The sequence below is a fragment of the Megascapheus bottae genome, chromosome 3 (genome assembly GCF_031878675.1).
Source record: "Megascapheus bottae isolate mThoBot1 chromosome 3, mThoBot2.hap1, whole genome shotgun sequence".
Lineage (NCBI taxonomy): Eukaryota > Metazoa > Chordata > Mammalia > Rodentia > Geomyidae > Megascapheus > Megascapheus bottae.
The window spans coordinates 75750856-75773974 of NC_143511.1; the positions used below are offsets into that span (position 1 = coordinate 75750856).

The 23119-nt window shown below is 41.6% G+C and overlaps 1 protein-coding gene and 1 long non-coding RNA gene across 9 annotated transcripts in view; one reads left to right on the forward strand and one right to left on the reverse strand.

The window, feature by feature from the left end:
- LOC150065839 (uncharacterized) overlaps positions 1-22788 on the forward strand; it is an 88094-nt gene extending 65306 nt beyond the window's left edge. The window contains exons 4-5 of the long non-coding RNA XR_016534986.1: positions 10682-10959; positions 21895-22788. This is a non-coding gene — a long non-coding RNA (uncharacterized LOC150065839). The remainder of the gene's footprint in view (positions 1-10681; positions 10960-21894) is intronic.
- Positions 1-23119, reverse strand: part of Astn2 (astrotactin 2) — an 854736-nt gene that overhangs the window by 263812 nt on the left and 567805 nt on the right. The window lies entirely within an intron of this gene.

Consider the following 23119-nt stretch of genomic DNA (forward strand, 5'->3'; position numbering starts at 1 on the left):
CTCATGTCTGTCATCCTAGCTACTCAGAGGCTGAGATCAGAGGACAATGGTTAGGAGCCAGCCTAGGCAGGAAAGCGCTTGACATCTCTAATCAACTAGCAAGAAAAGCTAGAATTGGAGCTTTAGCTGAAACGGTAGAGTGTTAGCCTCGCACACAAAAGCTCACGGACAGTGTCTAGTCCCTGCAATCAAGCCCTAGGATGTTTTTGTTGGGCAAAATATTCTTTCCACCTTTAAGTGTGTGCTAACACCTGAGGAGCTTAACTATTTCTGTTATTGGCTCTTGATGTTGCTATGGCATTTTAAAAAGTAATAAAGCTTTGAAACAGTTACCTATCCTCTCGACAGTTCTTCCAATAGGCCCTCTCTGTGCTTTGTATCTGCCAGTGCTTGTGCACTTGGCTCTGCAAGTCCTCCTTTTGCCTCTGTTTTTTTCCCCCTTTTCTCTCATTTAATTCTGTATCCCTCCTCTTTATCTTTGAGAGACTCTGTGTGAGAGGCTGATGCCTCTAGAGCGTGCCTGCTAATGACAAATTTGAAGATGGAGACAGCATGGGTCTAAATTAGGGTAATTCATCCCAAGAGGGTTCCTCCTGAGCTGAAGCCATGATCTACCTGAGCTTATTCTCTCATACAGCAGACCAGCATAATGAAAACTGCTGTGTAAAAAGGCCCCTCTTCCCTTTCTTGGCTCTCATGAGCCTGCCAGGTGTCCTGCACCTGAACGTAGGGACTGAATTCTTGGCCCTGAGTCCTAACCTGCCAGAGGCTATCGAAAATCCCTTCTTCCTAGCTGTGCTTATAGTGTATCAGGACCCCCTGAAACTCCAGCCCCAATTCCCACTCTGTCTCTAACTCAGGAGCCCTGCTAAGATGCTATACCAGGGGCCAGAATTAACTGGTTGGATCTTTCTTAAAGCTCTGTGCCACTGAGTAGCCACATTTAAATGGACATTTAAATGGGCTCTTGCCCAAAAGGTTTTAGCCTAACCCCTCAGATGTACACAGCTCTGTTTGCAGGATGCTTACCAGAACATGGTTTGTGCTAGAGAAAAGCTGGAAGTAATCTGAATGTCTACCAATGGGGAATTGATTAAATGAATGATAAGTGTGGATAATGGAAATTTGCAGGGCATTAAAAACACACTGCTGATCTTTATAAATTAGAGGAGAAAGAGCCTGGGGGAATGCAGGTAAGTGAAGAACAGAAAAGTGTATGTTATCTGCCCTTTTCATGTTTGTTTAGTCTTTCCAAATACATAAAATATTTGGCTTCAAGTACTTTTCTTTCTAAAGTGTCTTCCATATCACGAACATATGAAGCTAGTTACCGAAGACGAAACTTCAAATGATTTTTTTTCTGGGGGGGGGTAGGTCATGGGGCTTGAACTGTGGGCCTGGGCACTGTCCCTGGGCTCTTCAGCTACAGTGCCACTTCCAGTTTTCTAGTGGTTAATTGGAGATAAGAGTCTCAGGGACTTTAGCGCCCAGACTGGCTTTGAACTGTGGTTCTCAGATCTCAGCCTCCTGAGCAGCTAGGTGTGAGCTACCATGCCCAGCTACATCAGGTGATTTAAAAAAAAAAACCCCATTTATTTCTTTTTGTTAGTACTGAAATAGGGAGATGTTCTTCCCTTCGAGCTTTACTCCTAGCCCCTCTTGCTTTTGTTATTTTATGAATATTTTATACTTTTTTTTGTCCTAGCTGGCCTGAACCATTGCCTTATGGTTTATATTTCCTGCAAAGCTGGAATGGAAGAAACACTTTATTCATTGCAATAGAACTTTACAAATGTTTTTCTAAATTTTGCCCAAGTAGGTCTTAAACAAAAATCCTTCTGAGTTCAGCCTCCTGAGTAGCTACTGTTACAAGCATGAGCCACCATACTTCATTTAACTACTTATTTCAAGAAAAAATATTGCTTGATTTCTTTACTACAGAAGTATATCTTAGCTATATGTCAGCAGTAGGTTGGGGGGAGGATAAAAACTGTAGTGCTTTGAGACAATGATTTCCCTTTTAATGCTTCCTGAAAAGCGAGCTAATAGTAGTTGTTAATGAGGCTATAAAGGGTTGCATAAACATGTATCTAAGGTGCTCAAAACAGAGACTTAAGACTTGGCAGGTTCAGTGAATGGTCCCTGGCAACAGCTATCCTTGTGCTACTGGGCCAGGATGGATATCCCAAACAAAATCCCTCTCTGATAAGGGAAGGAAATGGAGTCTTCAGCCCCAAACACGTTACTCATATGCATGCACACAAATGCACCCACACATACATCACAAATGTCCACACACAAACACATACATACAAACACATTCATGCTCATGTACCTTAAAACACAGTCACACTTAAATGCACAAATAATTACACACACATGCACTTTGAAACAAATTCAGTCACACAAAACCTTATCACCCCCACATCAACACACACAGCCACACATACTTAGACAGACCCAGACACACTGACACACATAGGCCACACAGGCACGCTAACTTGCATGTATACTAGTATACATGCAAACCACACAAGAGTGTTACATGGTAAGAAGATGGACAGGACAAAGCCTACAGAATCTACACAGGGGCATGTTCCCCTCTTCCCTGTCCACCAACCCATTCATGCCCTGTTTCCTCTCCACAGACTCTGGTTGTTCTTTGCTGGATCTCAGAGCTTGTCTCTGAATTAGGATAGGGAGGGGTGGCTCAGGAGAGGCGAGGGTGATTGTTCCAGTTTAATTAAGCATGACACCCAGAGACAGGCTTGGAGGATGCACTGGGAGACACATCCCCATGAACTTGGAACCCCTGTTCACCAGGCGTACGCAGACCTGACAAAACATTTCAGAGCAGAGGAGAACATTAGCAACAGAGAACGCTGACAGCTCCTAATAGCATGGTAACAAGCAGACACTAATAAAGTGTGTGCTTGCGAGCTGAGCAGCTCCAGAGACAAAAGGAGATGAGGCTTCAAAGGCATGTTTGCAATGCATAGGCCTTTTGGTCCTGCTCCCCGCCTCCCATGCACAACAGGAACCAGGAACAGGACAGATTCCAGCCATTTTGGGGGGAATTGTGCTCAGAATTTTCTCTCTGTGAGGAGGGCCCCTGCCTCACTACCCTGCCTCCTCAAGAGCCCTCTGGGATCAAAATGATGCAGCACTACAATGGAGACATGCCAGTATCTCTAGAAGGAAGAAACTGAACTAGGTAGATAAGGAGGGAAAAAGAAAAACTGGAGGGAGAGAGGTAGAAAAAAGCAGTGGAAAATCTGAATGCCTGTATCATATATTTTTGGTTTCTTTTTAAGAATTCACTATCTGCATAAGCAACCTGTGCAGCTATTGATATTTCCAGTTCTCTCATATAAGATAAAACAAACATACTCAACACTAACTTTGCCCCAAAGTTCATGGATAGAAGGATTAAAATGAAACTAAACAAAACAGGAGATCAAACCAACACCTGGTCTTCAAATACTTAGGCAGAAGAGTCAGACACACACAAAAAAGACACTTGGAATATATTTTAAGTTTCCCAGATTATTTAATACTTTGCCTCCACTTTTCAGCAGAATTTTTCCTTGATTGAATTTCCTCACCAGCTCCAGCATCTCATCTCTCAATCTCCCCCAACCCATTCCCATGAGTGTTGTGTCTTATTTGTTCCACATATCCCCCTTGACCACAGTTACTGAAGATGTCTAATTTGCCCAACTTCTTGGTCCTCATCTTCCTCTTAGGTGACCCTTGACCAATGTGTGCCACATTTGACCACCCTCTCATCCTGCACCATTTTCTCGTGGATATTCAATGAAACCTGGCCCCTCAGGTTCCTTCTCCTTCACTGGATAGTCTTTCTTGCCTTACCTGGCTTCTTTTCCTGTCCACATCTCTTGGTTATTTTCACTGCTTCTATTCACTCAAGTCTGTTCTTGAATGTTTGTGTTTTCCTAAACTCCACAGGGTAAAATCTAAACCCTCAAGCACGATCTGATATTATTAGAAGGTGATACCTTTGGGATGGCAACAAATACCTCTTGGAAGAGAGGTTCAAAGTTGGGCATGATGGCTCATGCCTGAATCCTAGCCATTCAGGAAACTGAGGTCTATGGCTCATACCTGTCACCTTAGCTAAGCAAGAGGATGAAATCTGAGGGAGGACCGTGGTTCAAAACCAGCCAGGGCAGAAAAAATCTATGAGACTATCTTCACTGAAAACCCAGAAGTGCAGTTGTGGTTCAAATGGTAAAGCATCAGCCTTGAGTGAAAAAGCTAAGCAAAAGTTTCATGTCATGAATTCAGATGCCAGTAATTATACAAAAGAAAAATAAAAGAGAGGATCAACAGACCTCCTGTCCCTTCTACTATATGAGAGCATGCTTGAGTAGCCTTGGATAGCCAGAAGTAAGCCCTCACCAGACACAGAATCATCTGTCTTGAGCTTGGATTTCTCAGGCTTCAGAACCCTACGAAAAATAAACATCTGTTGTTTATAACTACTCTGTTTATGTTGTTTTGTTACAGGAGAGCAAAAGGAATAAGATGACATTTTCATCTAAAATGATTATTTTAAAATGCATTTCTATTCCTGGCAAGTTTGGGATGGATATTTTCCCATTAAGTAGAATTACTCTGGCCAGTTGGACATTCCTGTCTTTAGCGTAGAAGACAGAATCAGGCTAGAAATGCAGGCTTGAAAGAGAGCAGATCCAGGGAGGGTATGTGATAGGGAAATAAGGAAACAATAATGAGTGCAGTTGGGTACTGCTAACTCATGTTTGTAATAGCTATTTGGGAAGCAGAGTCTGATAGGATTGTGATGTAGGTCAGTTTGGGCAAGGGGTCCACGTGACTCATCTCAACCACTAGTTGGGAAAGGTAGAGTATTCCTGTTAGCTCAGTTATGTGGGAGGTTGGAAGTAGAAGGATCATGATTCTGGGCCAGCCTGGGGAAAAATTTATAAGGCCTGATCCTAACAGAAAAAGCTGGGCATTGTGGTATATTCGTTCTTCCAAACTACTTCAGAAAATATGAATGAGAGCATCTCACTCTAGGCCAGCTAGGGCAAAAAGGTGAGTCCATAGAGTGCCTTTCAAGCAAAAATCTGTGAGTTCAAATCTCAATACCACAATAAAAAATACATAACAATAATGAGCACCAAGTCCCAGTAGGCTCGAAAATTCTCAAAAGGTCAGGAAAAAAACAGGCATATACTGTAATACAGAAGTCAGTTTCAGAGAGAGAGAGAGAGACAGAGGGAGAGACAGAGGGAGAGAGAGAGAGAGAGACAGAGAGAGAGACAGAGAGAGAGACAGAGAGAGAAGGAATACAGTGGTGCTAAATATAGAGAGGAGCTGTGCCCTGATGACATATGTGTATTTGAGACATTGGTAAGCAGGTGCACGGATGGCCTTGAGAGAAGCAGAGCCTGTGAGTGGTGTGTGTAAGAGCCAGACTGCAGTGGGTGGAGGAGATAGTGGGAAGGGAGGAAGTGAGGGCCATTTGCATAGACTTCTCTTTCTAGAAGGCTGGCTGTGAATGGAAGACATAAGGAAGATAGCTGAAGGCAACGGAAAGTTTGAGGAGGGGGCGAGACTGGGGATGTGAACATATTTATGGGCTGAGGGGGAAGATAGGGAGGAAAGGAGGTTGTTGCTGATGACATTAATCACTTGTAAGATTAGATGGGGTCACCTTACTGGTAGGCAATAGAAGGAACACTTCTGGTCTGTGCAGGAGGGAGTGAGAATGGGTGTGCTTATATTTGAAAGTTATGCCCTTTTTTCTTTCTTTCTTTCTTTCTTTCTTTCTTTCTTTCCTTCCTTCCTTCCTTCCTTTTTTCCCTCCCTCCCTCCACCCCTCCCTCCCTCCCTCCCTCCTCCCCTCCCTCCCTTTCTTCATTTTGTGCCAGTTTTGGGTCTTGAAATTAGCACTACCCCAGAGCCTTTTGGCTCAAGGCTGTTACTTTAAAATATAAACCACAGCTCCATTTCCAGCTTTTTTTTGTGTGTGATTAGAGGTAAGAATCTCATGGACTTTTCCTGCTCAGGCTGGTTTTGAACTGAGATCATGAGATGTCAGCCTCCTGAGCAGCTAGCATTACAGGCATGAGGCACCAGCAACTGATGAAAGTTACAAACTTTCTTGCCTGACGGTGCCCTGATTTTCTCTTTAAAACAGTAGGAGATAAAGGAAGGCTGAGGAGATAAGTGGAAACATCATCATGGACTCCAAAGGTTGGGCAAATAAAAACAAAAACAAAAACAAAACTACTTGAGGGATGGGAATTGTCCATGACTGTTAGAGACTGAGTGATGGCTGGTTTCTCTCTGCACTGTAGCATAGGTTATTCAAACTGCAAATAACTGTTGTGCCCAGATTGGAAGAAAGATCGTGGATTTGTTGAACTGGATTTGGGGAAAGCTACACAAAACCAATCCATCCTCCCCCTACATCTTCTATGAGAGAAGAGTGATCACAACAACAATCAACATTTATGGAGGGTTGCTTATAAGTCTGGTACCTTATTTGTAATAACAATACTTGAAGTGCAGAAGATCTGCCAAGTTACCCCCTCCTCCATCCCATTTACCCTGAAAACCCCAGTCCAAGAGAGGTGATGTAATTTGCCCGAGGTTTCACAAACTTGTCTGACTCAGAATCTCTGGTTCTTTCACTTTATTATAATGCCTTGTCACAATCTTGGGGACTTGATGTCAGCTCTGATTTTCCCCTCTGAGTATTTGCCTACTGCAGTAAACAACCCCAGTCTTTGGAGTTCCTTATGTGATCGTGCTTCCAGGCCTCTCATTTTCTTTCCTTACTTCTTCTCTAGTTTGCTGCTTTCCTATTCCTGAACACACCTGCACTATTTTCAAGATGGTAATGAGTTCCCTATGGAAAAGTCAAGACTCCTCAGTTAAAAAAGAATCTTGAGAGGGAACTTTTCCCAAAGAGACATCTTTGCATATTTCTCTGTAGGTTCTTTCTTACATCAATTTGAGAACTAAGATGTCCTTTAAGGAGTCAAGGGTAGTATTTTATGGAGATATTCTAGCTCTGTAGCCTTTACTTCAAAGGTTGACCCTCATCTCTCCTAAAGAAAAACAACAACAACAAAAAATAAAATAAGCCATTTCATTTCTTCTTCTTCTTCTTCTTCTTCTTCTTCTTCTTCTTCTTCTTCTTCTTCTTCTTCTTCTTCTTCTTCCTCCTCCTCCTCCTCCTCCTCCTCCTCCTCCTCCTCCTCTTCCTTCTTCTTCTTCCTCTTCTTCTTCTTCTTCTTCTTCTTCTTCTTCTTCTTCTTCTTCTTCTTCTTCTTCTTCTTCTTCTTCTTCTTCTTCGTTTTTTTTGTTGATCATGGACCGTGAACCTGGGTTTGGGAGCTATCCTGGAGCATTTCAACTCAAAACTAGCACTCTACCACTTTGAACCAAAGCACCACTTCCCATTGCAATGATTTCTGTGTCCACATATTTTACTTTGTTCCCTTGTAGATGCTTAAAATATCCATGTTTATGTCCTTTCCTAATAACCTTTTACCCTTCAAGATCCAAATCAGGTATCAGCTTTAAGAAACTGTCCTAGGTAGATGTAGTTCTCAAAACTAGATCTTAGAGAATAAATCCAGGAGTCAATTTCCCTGGAAATTTGTCTTGTATTGCCCTGTGCAAGGGCCAGGCCCTTTTGATCCTGGATGTTTTCCATTCATGAGACAGAACTCTATACATTTTGGTCTCATGTCCTGGGCTTATTGCCCATGGCAAAGTTCAGGTGTCAACTCTGAACTAACATATGCCTGCTGTACTACACAAGGGGCAGCAGGAGAAATCAATTCGTTTTGGACTTCCCAGCCTGTTACCATACAGCTTCTCTCTGGAGAATCTTTTTTCAGGGATTTTATATACTTACTGAGGTTTTGTCCTAGATTGTCTTTGGATTCTAGGGAGGACATACAGTGGTTGAGTGGGGGAACTCGTGAAGATGTAGGAACCATTTATTCTTAGTTTTACAGTTCAGAAAAATCATACTCAGAGAGGTTAAACATCTTGCTCAGTATCAGCCAAGGTTGGTGATCTAAGGTTGTATATAATTCAGCACCCTGGAGGTTGGAATTTGAGGTCAGGAATTTCAGAAAAATAGTGAGTCCAAGGTCATTCTCAGCTAGGCAGTGAAAAATCTGTCTCAAATCAAAACAAAACACAATTAAAGAAAGAATCGTATGGGATCCCCATGTATTTAAGGCATATACTGTCCTTACACAATCCCCTCATCATAGGACAGCCATTCAAGAGAGAAAAGTCAGGCTCTGCTTGTCTGGTTCTCTGTACCAGGAAGCTATAGATTCATAGGGCCCCAAAACTTTAAGTACATGAATATCCCATCAGAGCATTGTTATACAAATTTATTTGTTTATTAAAATCTATGCTTGTGATTCTCATTCGTGAGTCAGATCTTGTAACACACTTGGCAATCCTCAGCTGCGTCATTCTGAACTTTCCTGTGGAATTCCTGTCCCTCTAAGAAACACTGTTGAATCTATACTAGATTCATGCAGTAGATGGAGACTGGGGGCTCGGTTGAGGAAGGAGCTGGCCCCAAATCATCCAGTGACCTTGAGACAGAACAGAAACATCACATACATTGACCAGGAGAGGAAGCCATGCTTGGTCTATGTAGGTGGCTTATCTGGAAGTGGACTCAAGATAGGAGCTTCTGGCAGGGAGCTCCTATCAATAATAGTGGCCAAGATTTACCCAGAACCTCTGCAGTGTGAGGCACAATGCTAAGAGCTTCACTTTCATTATTTCCTTTGATCCTCTCATCAGATTAAGATCTCATTATGAAGTTGGTTCCTCAGCCCTAGTAGATGCTCCTGGCTGACAAAGTCAGCTTTGGTCATATTCGGTCCTCCTCATCTTTTTTTTTTTTTTTGCCAGTCCTGGGCTTGAGCTCAGGGCCTGAGCACTGTCCTTGGACTTTCTCAAGGCTAGAGCTCTACCACTTGAGCCTCAGCACCACTTCCAGCTTTTTCTATATATGTGGTACCAAGGAATCGAACCCGGGTCTTCGTGCATGCTAGGCAAGCACTTTAACCACTAGGCCAAGTTCCTGGCCCTGGTCCTCCTCATCTTGCTCCAGGGTCCAGTGCTTACTTAGCCAGGGTCTTCTACTACTTTTCCAGGAAAATGTGGTGAAGGCTAGAAGCTTGTTCATTATTTCCCAACATGTTCTTCCCTCTTGCTAATCTCACAGCAAACACTTTGCACCATCTAATATGTCGCTTCCTCACTGTAACTGCCAGTATGCACAGCCTTGGGTATAAATGGGCAAGCACCGCCCACTTCCCCCAAAACCCACCAGCATCCATGTAGGCACTCAGGTACACACTCATGTATAATTTACAACATGGCGGCAGTCTCCAAGCCAGCTAAGTTGAGATTCTGCCTGCTGTTGGGTCTGGAGCCACCTCAGTGCCTTCGTCATTAGCTGAGCTCTGAAAGCCATCATTACTGAAGCCACGGTGGCTGAGTCACTGAGGCCGTGAACAGGTAATAGAATTGCGAGGACACATAATAAAAGGGAATGGAATGGGCACTCGGGCACTCTGCAGGAAAGGAAGGCCATCTGTTATCCAGTCCTGAAGCGTGATATGTAAACAAGGAGCTCCAGGCCCTAGGTACAGAGTCCCTCCACAGAGGATAATAAACAGCCCAATTATAACCTCCACGCTGAGAGGTTTCAAAGGAAGGGAAGAGGGGGAAAAATCAATGAAATTAATTTCATGTGGCTCCATTCTTTAGGTTTGTTTTCCTATAACAGTTGTGTGAGGTACCCCTATGGACCAAATCAGGCTTCCTGCTACTATTTATCCCCAAGAGCAAAGAACAGAGTTCAGGAAAGAAGGGGTAATAGGACAGGGCCAGGTCTTAAGACATATTTATCTCTGTCATCTCAGAGAAGAGGGACTGATCAGAGATTCCAAGGACAGGGAGAGGCTTTCAAATCTTCGTTATGCTGTAAGGGCAGGTCCTGCTCTGTGATGTGGAGATATGATCCAGCAGGCTCTAATCTGCATGATGGCGCCCTGCTGAATTGTGGGTAAATCTGCATGATGGCACCCTGCTGAATTGTGAGTACTGTGCTCTCATCCCTGTTGTAAATAACAAAGCAGTAATCTTGCATGGAGTTGCAGCTGCCTGTGTAGAGAACCTGAGAATCCATAAGTGGGTGCAAGTGAGTTGGAGTGGGCAAGCAGCCTGAGAGCTGCATTTCATGGGATTTACTTTGTTACCTTACATACATCTCCTTTCTAGGTATAGTCATTCCTCTGTCAAAGTGGTGGGTCTGGTAAGTTGTGGAACAAGCAGATTACCATTTAACTGGTCATGAATTCCTGCCAGGCACAATGCTAAGACTATAACTATTTATCCTCTAGGTAATCACCCTTGAGCATTACATAGTTCTATTTTACAGATGGAAAAGAAAGAGAACAAAAATCCCCAAAGCTTACAGAGATGCGGTCTCATCAGTCTGAGTGACCTAACAGTTGAATGGAGAAGCTATGATTGCCATCCTAGCATGTCACAGCTCTCAACATGAGCTTATTGCTCACAACCCTCTTCCTCTCAAAGGCTGCTTCCACCTCTAATTTTCTGTAACTCTCTCTGTAAGATGGCCTTGGATACTGAAGTCTGGAGAAACAGGAAGAGTGGGAGAAAGTCCAAACGCTGGGACTATGACAGGAGAAATTGGGTCAGTGTGAGAAGAATCAGAAGATCAGACAGTGATGGCAGCAAGACTGGCCACATGCAGCACTTATCTTCCAACGAGGTTAATGAGCAGTGATACTGAGAATCAGTGTCCAGTAAGCCTGATGTCAATATTTTGTAAAATAATTGGATGAATGTTCCCAGAGAAAAATCTGCATGCATCGGGCAAGTAATGGAAAAGTAAGTGATAAGGAATGCTAGAGTTTTGTGCAGAACAAATCATCCTGTACCACTTGATAGCTTTTCCTGATTAAATGACAAAATTAGTGGATAAAGGAGATTTAGGAAAGGTTCTGAACGTGAGCTCTGGAAAATATGGAGTAGCATTGTGGATGATGCCCAACTTTCGAAAATAATTCAAATGGCCTCTCACTCAAGCTGTGCCATGTGCATCCCTATTACTGATTTTGGTTGAAGAACAGAGCCAAATGTGGAGACACCGTACTGCTTCAGTGGTCAGGGCCAGAGTTTTTGCATGATCACCAATTGTGGGCTGGATAAGTGTATCAGAAGGGCCTTTGGGGATCCAAGAAAGAAATGCAGACCTTTATAAAGCAGAAGAAGATCAGAGACATCAGAGAGAAGAGATATTTCATAAGATCTGTCTAGGACACTGAACCTAAAGTATGAGGCTGTTTCTCTTAAAAAAAATTCATGAACTAGTCAAAAAGACAAACACATGGGATGAGGTGAGGGTAGAGAGAACAGGGAGGAGGATCCTAGAAAGAAAAGAAGTATGATTACTGCATTTTTACTACATGCCCACTACTGTAGATTCATTGTCTACTTGAAATGCCTCCATCTTACTTGGATGGTGAAAGCCATTATACTTAGTGAGTAGATTTAGTTGAAATTTGAGCTCAGGCATTCTTATTCTGATCACCGCATTCTTAGTCACTTTGTTTTATTCCCTGTTCATAACATTGGGGACTTTCTGGGCAGTGACATGGGAGAAATGCAATTAGATGTGAGGAACAACTAGACAGTGAGGAAATGGAGAGAACACATTTCTTTCTCTTTTCTTCTCCCTCCCTCCCTCCTTCTTCCCACTTCTTTCTTTCCCTCCCTTCTTCCTTCTTTCCCTCCCTCTCTCCCTCCTTCCCTCTCTCTCTCCCTGCTTCCCTCCCTTCCTTTCCTCTTTCTTTTTTCTTTCACCAGTCCTGGGGCTTGAACTTTCGGTCTCAATGCTGTCTCTGAGCTTTTCTGCTCAAGGCTTGCACTCTCACTTCAGCCACAGTTCTGTTTCTGACTTCATTTTGAAGTTAATTGGAGATCAGTGTCTCATGGGCTTTCCTGTTCAGGCTGTCTTTGAACTACAGCCCTCAGATCTCAGCCTCTTGAACAGCTAGGAATACAAGCGTGAGACACTGACACCGGCTCAACAACACATTTCTCTCAAGCAGTTGTCCTTTTAATAGGAAGGAAGAAAAGGACGTAACTGAAGAAGAGCGTACGTCTACGTTGCTACTAGAGTATCAGAAGGGTCTCCTGGACATAGGTAAGCACTGTACATGTCTACCATTTTTCCCTTTGTCTTCATTTCTACTGCTTTCACCATATTGTGAGCCATTTTATTTGCTTCTATAAATACTAGGACTTAGTACACAGCCTGTCAGTAGGCAGTTGATATATTAATGCTGGTAGAACAAATACCAACTGCTCTCGAATGGATTCACACACACTATTCAGAGTTGTATTTTGCAGAAGGAAGGCAGGAGTAGGTCAACAGCCTAGCAAGCAGCTAATGAAACTAACTGGTGTCTGGAAGCCTGGTGATACAGAAAGTGCCTCTGATATCCAGAATAATGAACTTTGGTCAACATTGATAAGGAGAACATAGATTCAAACATAGGAAAAAGTAAATTCAGTGACAAGCAGAGGGCAAAATTAAAGTCAATGACCTGTGTAGGCATAAATGATTATCTTAAGAGTTGACAGAAAATGAGTGATGGCAAACTTAGATCCAGGATGCAAATATCGCATGGCTACCATCCTTCAGATATTTGTGTAATTTTCCTGGCAATTTGTCTTGCTCCAGAAACCCCAGCAGAGATAACAATCTTACAGGTGTGGAGAACAGAAAGGTTTTTAAGCTGCAGTTGGGTGAGTTTTATTAGAATGATTATTAGTTTGTTGTGTGAGAAGCTCATTTAACACTCATTGGGGCTCTCAAAATTGTTGAACATTTTTTTTGTTTGCATCACTAGTCCATTTGATTTCTCCATGGGTTTCTTTCTTTTCTTTTCTTTTCTTTTTTTTTGCTAGTCCTGGGGCTTGAACTCAGGGCCTGAATACTGTCACTGGGCTTTCCTCAAGACTAATGCTCTACCACTTGAACCACAGAACCACTTCCAGCTTTTTTCTACATATGTGGTACCGAGGAATCAAACCCGGGTCTTCATGCTAGGCAAGCACTCTACCACTAGGCCAAACTCTTGACCCTCTCTGTGGGTTTCTTGATGCAGCACTGAATCTATAAGAAGTGTCTAGGGAGTGATAGCTTTTGGTTCACTCATCATCTGAGTCCAGAGCCAGATACCTGTAGTTCATATTCCATAAGTTGTTGAAAGGGAAGCGGAAAAAAAAAAGAGAATGAGGAAAGGGACCCAGCAGGTGGCGAATGCTAGCAGCTCTTTTGATATGTTTTATTTTTGTATCACAATGACCAGAGCAAAGAGATCAGAAACCTCAAGTAGCTTTCACTGGGTGGCACAGTTAGTAGAAGTGGCAGCATCTAGGTTCCAATTGGTTTGATCACAAACTTACACCCTTCCCAAGTCCTGTGTTTCCCCCAACAATGGTTCTCTTTTCATAAGAGAAGAAAAGGGAGTTGTCACTCTAGGCTAGCATATGACGAAGGGAAAGAGGAAAAGAAAGGGAGAGGAGAGGAGAGGAGAGGAGAGGAGAAGAGAGAGAGAGAGAGAGAGAGAGAGAGAGAGAGAGAGAGAGAGAGAGAGAGAGAGAGAGAGAGAGAATGAATGAGAGAGACTCATTTTATGCCAGTTTCAGATGCTGAGATCACTCCCTAGCTGTCAGCAAAGCCCACAATCACTGTGGAGTTTTATTAAAGAGCAAGAGACATAGAAGAGAAAAGTGACAGATTTAAAATTAACTTGCCAAACTCCCCATCAATATTATGACAGTCCCCAAGTACCAGTTCAGCGACCCAGTACACCAACTTGACAATATTAACATAACTTTGTTGGAACAAAAGCTTCTCCTCTGTCTTTTCAAGAGGAGCTAATGTGGTGTGTGTGTGTGTGTGTGTGGTGGGGGTAGGGGGTAGATACAGGCATTTTCTCTGCCTTTTTTTTTTTGCACCTGTATGACAGGTCCCTTGGGACCAAGCTAAGAGTACATGTTTCAGAAATCTCCGGCACCCTTGCATTTCCTTGGGGATTGCCACCCACGTGGAATGCTTGAATCAGTGAGAGAGGTGACTTTCCTCTTGAGCAATCTACTGAGAGAATAAAGGCCAGGAAAGGCATGCTTGCTTCTTTCCCAACACTGACTGGAGTACCCTTCAGTTTTTGTTATTTGGAGGGAGTATCCATAATATTCCACAAAGGCAAATTAGAATATAGAGCAAAATAATGTCTTTACTAATTCTTAGTAACTCCTGTCACTAATAACCTGTTACCTGTCCTTCACCAATCAGCTTCGATGCTGAGAGTTAGTAAGCTCCTTTTAAAATCCCATACCCCTCAGTTGTCCACATGTCATACAGAATGGGAAATTATATTGGATTTCGCTGAATAAGCATCATTCTCTTATGAATGTATAAGTTCAGCAAGTAGAGTAACCATACGAATTGTCATTTCAACCATGCTATTTTTATCTAGGAATAAATGTTACTTACACTAGAAAGGACTCTGAGAAAATAATCATAATTTAGAATTCTACTAGTTACTGAGATATACAATTACCCTACCAATATAGATGTATCCCGAAACTGTCAAGGTCTCCTATTGAGTCTCTGTCACATTTACAGAGGTTAAAATTTAGTTCATTATTGGATGTTAACTATATACGTGAGCGAACAAATGAATGAAATAGCTCTTTTTCTTGTGATAATTCCCACAAGCAAACTCGTACAAAGTTCCTTCCTTCCTCCCTCCCTTCCTTCCCCCTTCTCTCTTTTCCTCCCTGCATAATTCCTTCTCTCTTTTATTACTTTCATCCTCTCCTCCTTCATTTGATTTTTTTAGGCAGGGGGAGGAGGGAGGTAAGTACAAGGGTTTGAATTCAGAGCCTGGGTATTGCTTCTTAGCATTTTTGCTCAAGCCTGAGTCTGGCCTCTATCATGTGAGCCAAACTTGTACTTCCAGTTTTTTCCCTGGTTAACTGGAGATCAGATTGTCATGGACTTCCTGCCCAGACTGGCTTTGAATCCGGATCCTCAGATCCAAATCCAGATTTTAGTGAGGACTAACCTTTATAAAAATTTCCCCATTCTTGGAGCTGGGAGTTTGGCTTAGTGGTAGAGTGCTTGCCTAGCATGCATGAAGACCGGGTTTGATTTCTTGGTACCACATACACAGGGAATGGTGCTCTGGCTCCAGTGGTAGAGAGCTAGCCTTGAGCAAACCCCAAGCACAGTGCTTATGCCCTGAGTTTAAGCCTCAGGACTGGCAAAAAATTTTTCCCATTCTTTTTCTGCTATCACCCTTGGATCCCTCAGTTTACCATAATCATATCAATGGAGCAGACTGCTGGACCAAACAAGTGGTGGAAGAGTGGCGAGATAATTGATGCAGGAACTCATGCTTGCAGTCCTAGCTACTCAGGAGGGGAGAATAAGAGGACTGTGATGTGAAACCAGCACAGACAAAATGTTCTTGAGACTACCATCCACGCCAATAAAGGCCAGGTATAGTAGGAATTTAAAAAGGAGAATTATACTTCAGGGTAGCCTAGGCAAAATCACTACAAAAACCCTTTTCAAAAAGTAATGAAAGCAAAAACGGGTTGGAGGAATGGCTCAAGAGATATAGCAACTATCTAGTAAGTATAAGGTTCCAAATTCTAACCCCAGAACCTCCCTACACAGAAGATTGGGGATATGTTTGATAATGGCTTTGAAGCTGTACATACTACCTAGGTTCCAATCATGTCTCTACTATTTATAAGACAGATGACATTCTTGAAAGAGCATTTATTATCTCCCAGCATCTCAATGCTATAATCTGCTAAGAATACTTAGAGCCATTCAGGCTTGGTGGGGCATGCCTGTTATTCTAATACATGCTAATGTGGTTGCCCCTCCTACAGAAGCCAGCCAAAGTCTTCTCAGCACGTTAACTCCTACAAGCATGTCTATATCTCTAGTCTTTCACTTGGACCATGGCAGGAGCCTGAGAATAGTCTCTTCAGCTTTGATTCAGCATACTAAGGTCTATAGTTTACATCCAAGCCCAAAGCATCAGCTCACACTAACAACTTATTTCCAAACAATAAAGAAAACACTTTAAAACCATCACAGAGGAGAAAAGCCTATGGAGACAGACTAGCAGAGATGAAAGAAAAAACCACCCAGATCTAACATACTCCTTAATTTGACTGTACTCTATACTGGCTTCTTTCTATTCTCTGGATGTCAGGCTTCCTTTTCTTATAGCATTTACTTTAGAAACTTAGAATGCAAATTCCTTCTCTGTCCCTTTAAGGTATAAATCTTTTAAAAAGCTACTTGATAGTTTTATAACCCAATAAACTATCTCTCTCAAGGACAGGGGATCCATCCCTTTGAAAGCTAATCATCCAGGGTCCCTTCTCCCAAGTGCTGTGAGTGGATGGGAATCTAACCTCCATGAGTGGTGATTAGCACAGGCAGGTGTCCCAACAGCACAGAAATCTATTTGCAAAGATGTGAATAGTTATGTGTGTTAGACACATCTCCATGTTCAACCTCTCCCTCAGGTTGACTGGTGCTTTCCTACTTGTTCTCAGCAGTAAAATCCCTCCTGCCTTTGATTCCAATGGAAGTAAACACAGACCTTGTTCTCCCCTTGAATAAAATATGCCTGTCTGTTCAACCCTATCCACTGAATGTTTGATTTCACAATGGAGTGCTGGATTGGAAAAGAAAAGGAAAAAAAAGGTAGTAGATAAAGACAAAAATGTCACTAAAATACGGAGTTGAGTTAGCACTAATGAATAGTATTAATTACTTCACTAATTATAACAGACATAAGATGCTAATATACTACCTTTATGATTTATCTAGCTAGAACTCCTAAGACTTTTAAAAATAAATAATATTATTTAATATTCCATTAAGCTGAAACTGTTTTCTCAGGCAGAACATAAACAAAGGACACAGATGGGTGAATATGGTTGTAATATTCAATATAAAAATGTAAGAATGGAACCACAGAGATGGAAGAGAACAATGAAAGAGGGTGACATTGACCAGGATATATTGCACTCACAAATTGACACATTCAATTGAAACCCTTTTATAGAACTACTTAAAGTTAATAAAATAAATGACATTATTTACAAAATAATCCTGGGCCTCAGTAGCTATTCAGGTAGCTAAGATCTAAGGACCTCAGTTTGAAGTCAGCTGGGGTAAGGAAGTCAGTGAGATTCTCATCTCCAATTGATCACACACACAAAAAACCAGAAGTGGCACGGTGGCTCATGTGGTAGAGTCCTAATTTTGAGCAAAAAAAAAATTGCTCAGGGATAGCACCCAAGCCCAGAGTTGTAGCCCCAGGACTGGCAAAAAATAAATAAAATACTAGTGACCATCTCTGAATGTGGAGGGTTTGATATTACATGAAATAAGCCACACAAAGAAAGACAGACCCTGTATGATCTTATATATAGGATCTAAAGGGTCAAACCCCTAAAAGAGAAAAAAATGGTAGGGGTGAGGTGAAGGAAAAAGGAGGGTATCGGTCAAAGTTTCAGACGAGAAGTGTCGCATTGCATGGCGACTGTATCATGTGTTTTTAAAATTGCTTTAAGCTTGGCACTGGTGGCTCATGCCTGTAATACTAGCTACTTGGAAGGCTAAGAATGGAGGATCACAGCTCGAAGCCAGCTCAGACAGGAATGACTGTGAGACTCTTATTTCCAATTAATTAGCCAAAAGCTAGAACTGGACATGTGGCTCAAGTGGTAGAGTGCTAGCCTTTAGCACAAAAGCCCAGGACAGTGCCCAGACTCTGAGTTCAAGCCTCAGGAATAGCACATATATACAAATTTTAAATGTTTCGTATGAAGGTAACAGAATAAGGATATGAAGTAAAATCATGGAGGTGTACTTGGTTAATTTAGCCATGCCATACATACATTTGTGTATTTATTATATGCATATGGGTACATATGTATGTACACACACATACACACATATGCACACACACATATGTGCACACATGCTTAACTGAAATATTTAGGCCCAAGAGTTCCACGTGTCAAATCTGGCTACTTGTTCCTAGATGCAAATAAAAAGACATGGTGAAAGGCAGGGAGAGGAGCCTTATTATGTGGCAGCCATAGGAAGAAAGTACTTCAGGATATCGTCAGCTATCTTCAGGGGTACAGATATTAGCTCTGTGTGTAGAAGGAAGTAGAGGCAGCACAGAGAAAGTTGGCACAGCTACGAACGATACCAAGAGCTTTACACTAATGGCTTATTGCTGTTATCCCAAGCTACACATGAGGCAGAGATTTAGAGGATTGAAGTCTCTTGTCAGTCTAAGGCCTGAAACTTCACTGGACTCATTTCCAAAATAAGCAGCAAAAAGCTCAGTTGGACGTAGGGTTCAAGTGGTAGGCTCCCAGATAAGGAAGACAGCTGAGGGAGTACAGCCTCTTATGTCAAGACCCAGAAAAGCTATCACACATCTATATGTACACACACACACACACACACACACACACACACACACAAAAAAAAAAAACAGTAACAAGTCACAGAATCAGTCAGAGATGACCCGATTGCTCAGTCTCTGGACTGATCAGGGGAGACCTGGCAGGTCATTAATGCCTGGCAGGTGGTTTTGATACTTCCTGGATTCTGAAACAGCTGTAAAGTGATAAAATATGGAGGCAGGGATGTCTAACCCTATTTCTCTTTACAGTTAATTTGTGGGCCCAAGTCAGAAGTCAGTGTTCCTCAGAAAAAGCACCCCATACATGCAGCCATTCCAAATGTATTCATAATATACAGACTATATTATGTATTTATTGTCTTATATATCTAATTATTATATTACATACTTATACATAATTATATATGGGGCCCTATAAATATATATGATTATTATTTTTGAATTAAAAATAAAAGTGCATGCTTATCAATTAAAAGTAAAATTGTGTGTGTGTGTGTGTGTGTGTGTGTGTGTGTGTGTGTGTGTCATTCTGGGTAGGCTATGGAAAAAGTACTCATTATGCCGTCAAGGTTGTTGAAGTAAGAAAGCCCTAGGCAATCAAAGCTTGACCTTCGCCTTGTGACCAGCCACTCCACATATAGGCTGTAGAAGGACGTGTGATGGACTTGCATAAGTCATTCTAGGAGGTGTCAGAAATTGTTCCTTGTTGGAATAAGACATCTTAGACCTTCTAATGACTAATGACCTTTCAATGCATAACTCTATTCAACCAAATTGTATCCCTAAGTACTTAATTTTTCTCATTGGGGGAAAATTCAGCAGTTTTCCATGAGGGCCAAGGTGAGAATACAAACAAGCAAACAAAAATAATTTTAATAAAACCAGACTTAGAAGATAGTCTGTTCTTCTTTATTTCAGTATCAAAACCATTTTTTTACCCCTCTGAGACTCATGCTTTTGTTCACTGGCTAGTACTGTACCAACTGAGCCTTGCCTCCAACCCCTTCAGAGTCAAACCCTTGAGTCTTACTGGGCTTGGATCACTAGAACATGGTACACAGTAAATATTCAATGAATATTTATGGGCCAGATTACAAATCTGAAGGAGAATTTACTTTCAAGTTATGCTTTACTTCTTTTGCAAAAAAAGATGTAAAGTGCCTGAGTGACATCTGAGCTTAGTTGTACTGGTCCAAATGTCTAAATCCTCAGAAACTAGTAAGAGAAAGCTACGGAAGTGAGAAAAGACTACCCTAGAGTACTAGTTTTCTGAACCCTGGCAAGAAAGACCCATCCCATCATTGGGTATTTTTCCTCCTATGCTAGGGAGCTTCTGAAAGAAGCTGAAGAGGTCCTTCAAGGTCACAGTGACCTCTTGAGAGACTGTAGTGGTGTCAGCTGATTCAGAGTAATAAGGTATGCACAGAATTAAGCAGCCCTGAGAAACTCAGAATCCTAAAGCTTTGGCTCCTGGCTTGTGCTTGCTAATTAGCTATCCATGCAGACTACGTTGAGAATCTATGTGACATAAAAATAAATGCTCATTTAGGACCCTTAAAGCCACCTTTGAGGTATTCCACTAGATTATCATTAATAGTAATTATTCAATAGTGATGTTACATAAAACCCCAGCCACTGCCCTTAGTGTTTTCTGTATTAATTTACATCCAATAAACCACGATCATATCTTTCATTGGAATTGCTACTAAATGCATTTCTATTCAGAGCATCTCCCTGAAATGGAAATATTTCCCTAAAAATTAATTTTCTTGCTATACATGCGTAGGCTTATTAATGTGAGCTTAGAATAGACTTTTTCATTTCTCTGGAAGGAATACAAAGAAAGTAAGGCCGAAAAATTTGCATCTCACAAAATCTCAAATGAGAAAGAATGCACACGACGAGACAGAATTTCTGAGTGAGTTCTACTTCATAAATCCCTGGGTTCATGTTAGGGAAATGTTGATCACGTTTATATCTGTCTTTACTAAGCACTATAACCTCACTTTACCCACCATTTTCCATTCTTTTCAATAATTCTCTTGTAATGTGGATACTGTGAGGGGCTCTACTTTAATGTGGAGTAGTCTGAAACTCAAGGTTATTAGCCCACTGACATTCTTATACAGCCTTTTCCTCCCATTGCTGGGGCTTAGGTGCAGTGCCTAGGTGCTGTCCCTGTGTTTTTTCTTTTGTTTGTTAGTTTCTTTTCTCAAGGCTGGCACTCCACCAACTTTTGGTGGTTAATTGGAAGTACGAGTCTCATGGACTTTCTTGCCTGGATTGGCTTGGAATTGTAATCCTTAAACCTCAGCCTCCTGACTGGCTAGGATTAAAGGCTTAAGCCACCAATGTCCAACTCAGACATTCTCATAGCTAGTACTAGACTTCTTTGGTGTTTAAATAACCCCTCTTAATGGAAGGGCTAAAATTTCTGTAATGGTTTACTTAAAGCAAGAAGCCCATCCTCTCATTTTTACCTCCTTCTCGCAATGGAGATTAAACCTAGTCTTGTGCACTCTATACCGCTAACATCTTTATTCCCTTATTTCTTGCTCCCACTGATGCTTTTGCCAGCAGCCCCTCTGTACTATCACTTGCCTGGAAGAGCTAAAAGTTACTTTATCTTTCAGGCCTCAGTCAACCTTTGCTCCAGGACATCTTCCCTTTTGTTCCCCCAAACCAAGTGAGGCTAGGTGTCTCCTTTGTGTTCTTCAGGACTTATATTTCTTTCCATCAGACCCACAGCACAGTAGTCTGGCTGTTTTCTTCGTTAGATGTAATCCATAATGCTTAATACAGACCAGCACATAACAGATATTCAATAAAACCGGATCCTATGTGATCAAGACACAGCTGCAACCTCTTCTTATTCTTATTCTTATTCTTATTACAATAACAAATGATTTCCAAGGTGAGATGTCTTCAGAGAGTAAGAATCCAATGTTGCCTTGGCATAAGGCAAATCAGAGTAGAATTTCAGCAGGGTGGACTCCATTAATTAACAATACAGAATGTTTGGCCAGGGGGTGGGCTGGCTGGTAACTTTGGAGTGTTTATTTATAAAAGAGATTGCTAAGCACATTAGTGCATTAGCAGTGTAAACAAGATCATGGGGTGGGGGGAATGGCAGAAGATACTTAAGAGAACAAACTGCCTGGAGTCACTTTGGAAGCACCCATTATGAACAAACAATCACTGTGCTAATTACAATTGCTCTGCTAATTACAATTACTGTGCTAATTACAATCTATCCTTATCTGTTCCATAGGTTCCCTACAGACTCTTCCTTCGGAGTACTTAGACCAGCCTGAGTTACTGCCTGCATTTGGGTGTAATGAAACTGTGCTTCTTTAAAAATTGTCTCTGCTTCAAATGTCTCAACGATTCACACAAGCCTCCCCCTCCTAGGAAAAGCACACAGTCAGGGATTCTGAAGCCAGAAGACTTGAAACCGAAAAGGAAGAGGGGAATACTGGGAAAAGATGGATGTGAAGGGATCTGCTTGCTTTTGTTGGTTTAGCCTCTTTTACAGACTAAGATGCATTGTTTTTAGGTTAGCTGTATAACATTTGAAATATGCTACATATAATATGTTTTTTCCCTCATGTAGTGATCCAATTTTGTATATAAGAATAACACTTAACATTAAACCAGATATTTTTCTTCTTCTTTTTCACTATAAATGGGGAAATTGTAGAGAGGCCTGGGGAAAATAAATCCATGTTGCAACTCTACTGAGCAACTAACAGAAAGTTTAACAAAATGAATAATCAGGAATCTAAAACATGTCTTTACTGGGAGTTTGGAGACTAATGAAAAGGGGTAGACAAATGGAAAGAGGAGTGGTCATAACCCTAAATGTACATGTGTGAAAATGTAACTAGGAAATTTGGTAAACCAGTGAAAGAAGGAATAGATGGAGAGTGGAGAGAATGATGGAAGAGGAGTAACTAACAAAGATGCTTTGCATTATTATATAACTATTTGAAGATAATAATACATATTTTTAAAAAGTGAATTAAAATCCTTGGTTCAACAACATTCTCAAATAAAGGGCATCTTTCTTTAAAAATGTTTAAATACTCCTTTTCTGTCCCCAGTTATAGTAAATGTTGGCGATATAAGATTTTGGGCTCACTGTTGAAGAAAAATAATGTTTGATTCTGGCCAATGACTGTTCCAAGTATATTTATCAGTACTTCTCCTCTACCTTTGACTTAATGAGGCAGACTATATAGCCTGGCTCTCTAGGTAAAATAGCTTTCTCCTGCATCCGTTGATGGCTAAAATTGCAACATGGGCATATAGAGGAGGTACAGATTCTAAAGTTGATGCCTTGCCTGCCTCATATAAATGCTCCCTGATCTCAGACCATCCCCATGCCCATCAGTGAGTCGAGGAGACATTCACCAAACAACTTCCATTACTCTGTGTCATACACTGGGCTCTATCCAGGACTGTCTGGGCTGGCTGCTGAAACCTGAAATGTATTC